This window comes from Kogia breviceps, chromosome 2, assembly GCF_026419965.1.
Source record: "Kogia breviceps isolate mKogBre1 chromosome 2, mKogBre1 haplotype 1, whole genome shotgun sequence".
NCBI lineage: Eukaryota > Metazoa > Chordata > Mammalia > Artiodactyla > Physeteridae > Kogia > Kogia breviceps.
The window spans coordinates 29,114,681-29,117,374 of NC_081311.1; the positions used below are offsets into that span (position 1 = coordinate 29,114,681).

Sequence of the window (2,694 nt, forward strand, 5' to 3'; positions counted from 1 at the left end):
GAGGAGGAAAGGAGGTGGAGGGAGGAGACCCATAAAAGGGTGGAGCCGTGAGCCTGTGACCTTGGGTTTCCCTCCACTGGAAAGCTTCCTTAATACTTAGGTTCGGGCTTCACTGGTGGCGCAGTGGTTGAGAGTCCGCCTGCCGATGCAGGGGACACGGGTTCGTACCCCGGTCCGGGAAGATCCCACATGCCGCGGAGCAGCTGGGCCAGTGAGCCATGGCTGCTGAGCCTGCGCGTCCGGAGCCTGTGCTCCTCAACGGGAGAGGCCACAGTGAGAGGCCCGCGTACCGCAAAAAAAAAAAAAACACAACTGAGGTTCGCATTCACTCAGGCTCTCAAGTGATGAAATTGTGCCCCCTAGTGGTTGTTCTTTAGCACATTCAAGTCATTAAAGATCAAAGGTTGGGAGGCGGAGTGAGAAATGGACTGGTGGTGGAGATCAGTGGCAGCCTCAACTTAATTGATTACCGTTGGCTGGAATGGAGAGAACTTTGAAAATATTCTCCTCAACCCTACTTCCTGTGGTAATTTGGATGCTAGCAGTACTTTCTGTAATAAAGAGTGACATCAATTTCATTTGAGTGCTTTCTTATCATACCACACACCTCTGCACAACACCGAAAGGCAGGTTTTATTGCTGTTGTTATTATTACTACTACTCTCATCTAATGGGTGAAGGAATAGAGGCTCAGAGGATTCAGTGACTTTTCCAAGGCCACAGGCTCCACCTTTGAACCACAGCTCCTCACAACATGTAAGCACCTAAGAACATAATGGAAAAGAAACAGATCACTTGAAGGAAAAGCCATGCCTCCTTACTTAAGTTCTCTGCCATGACTAGGGGAAGCAGACATATACACTAGAAAATAACTTTATGTGTTTTTTGTACTGTTAAAAAGAAATAAAAGCCCCAAATGGAGTCATTTGTCCCCATGTCAGCAAACCAAGATTTTGCTGCAGTTTCAACCTCTCCCCAGAAAGTGACCTTCAAATAGACAATCTGATCAGCACTAGTGAGATAATCTGTATAAGACCCCTGCCATTTGCTTCCCCCCCAAAAAGAAGACGACCTGGCCTGAAACAATTCTTTCTTTTCTTTTGCTAATAACTTCCTTGCCCCACCCTCCTTCTGCCTATAAAAACCTTCCATTTTGTACAACTCCTTGGAGCGTGCTTCTATTTACTAGATCAGATGCTGCTCGATTTATGAATCATTGAATAAATCTAATTAGCTCTTCAAATTTATTCAGTTGAATTTTTGTTTTGTAACAGTTAAAACATAAAAATAATAGAATTATTTGTTGGGCTTGCCTGGTGACACAGTGGTTAAGAATCTGCCTGCCAATGCAGGGGACACAGGTTCGAGCCCTGGTCTGGGAAGATCCCCCATGCTGCGGAGCAGCTAAGCCTGTGTGCCACAACTACTTGAGCCCACACTCTAGAGCCCGCGGGCCACAACTACTGAGCCCGCATGTCACACTGCTGAAGCCTGTGCCTAGAGCCCGTGCTCCGCAACAAGAGAAGCCACTGCAATGAGAAGCCCGCGCACCGCAACGAAGGGTAGCCCCCGATCGCCGCAACTAGAGAAAGCCCACACAGCAACAAAGACCCAATGCAGCCAAAAATAAATAAATTCATTTAAAAAAATTATTCATAACCCCACCATGCAGAGTTATTCACTATTTGCATTTTGCTGAATATTATCTAAGACTTTTTACTATGTGCATATATAACAGTATATATCATTATTTTAAGAAAGAAATTATAGTATTTGTTGTTGTTATTCACTGAGGCATTATATTTGTATGTATGTGTTACACCCCGAGAAAAAGAATCCCAGGATTTTCCCTCCTGTGTGTTTTCATCTTGCTTCCACTTGGTCCATGATGCCAGCCAAGATCACTAGTACAACGGATGGGATGGGATCGGGTGGTCTGTTATTATTCTAGATCACCAAATTGCACACCAAATCTGGGGCTGATCACTTTACAACTGTTTAAGCTGCTTGTGAGGTTCACAACAATCTACCCAACTCTGTGGTCATTAATGAATGCTGTATCATCAGTTAGAAACCAGACGATGGCTTTGGAGCACTGCCTGGTAAGAACCTGGTGTTTGCCTCTCTTCTCAGCAATGTTGTTGATCTTGAGAACCTTGGCTAGGATGTTCATGTGCACCATTATGGTGGCAAGAGCATGATAGTCTTTTATGACCTACATTTCCCCTTACTATATCACAACATTCTAAAGGCTGCCTTTAACTTTTTTTAGTGGCTTTATTCATAATAGTCAAACACTAGAAGGAAGCCAATCAGCCAAATATCCATTATACCATTTACCTTTGTAACCATTTTCAGTGTATAATTCAGTGGCATTAAGTCCATTCACACTGTTATGCAATCATCACCACTATCCATCTCTAGGACGTTTTCATAATCCCAAACTATAACTCTGTACCCATTTAACAATAACTCCCTATTCTCCCCTCCCCCCAGCCCTTGGTAATCTCTGTCCTATTTTCTTTCTCTATGAATTTGACTACACTGGGTACCGCATATAAGTGACATCATACAGAATTTGTTTTTTTGTGATTGGCTTATTTCACTTAGCACAATGTCACTAAGGTTCATGCATGTTACAACATGTGTCAGAATTTCCTTCCTTTTTAAGGCTGAATAGTACTCCACTGTATG

At 43.5% G+C, this 2,694-nt stretch overlaps 1 pseudogene; it reads right to left on the reverse strand.

Moving 5' to 3' along the window:
• Positions 1-1,797: 1,797 nt before the first annotated feature.
• On the reverse strand, positions 1,798-2,191 carry LOC131750303 (small ribosomal subunit protein uS8-like; annotated as a pseudogene).
• Positions 2,192-2,694: the final 503 nt, after the last annotated feature.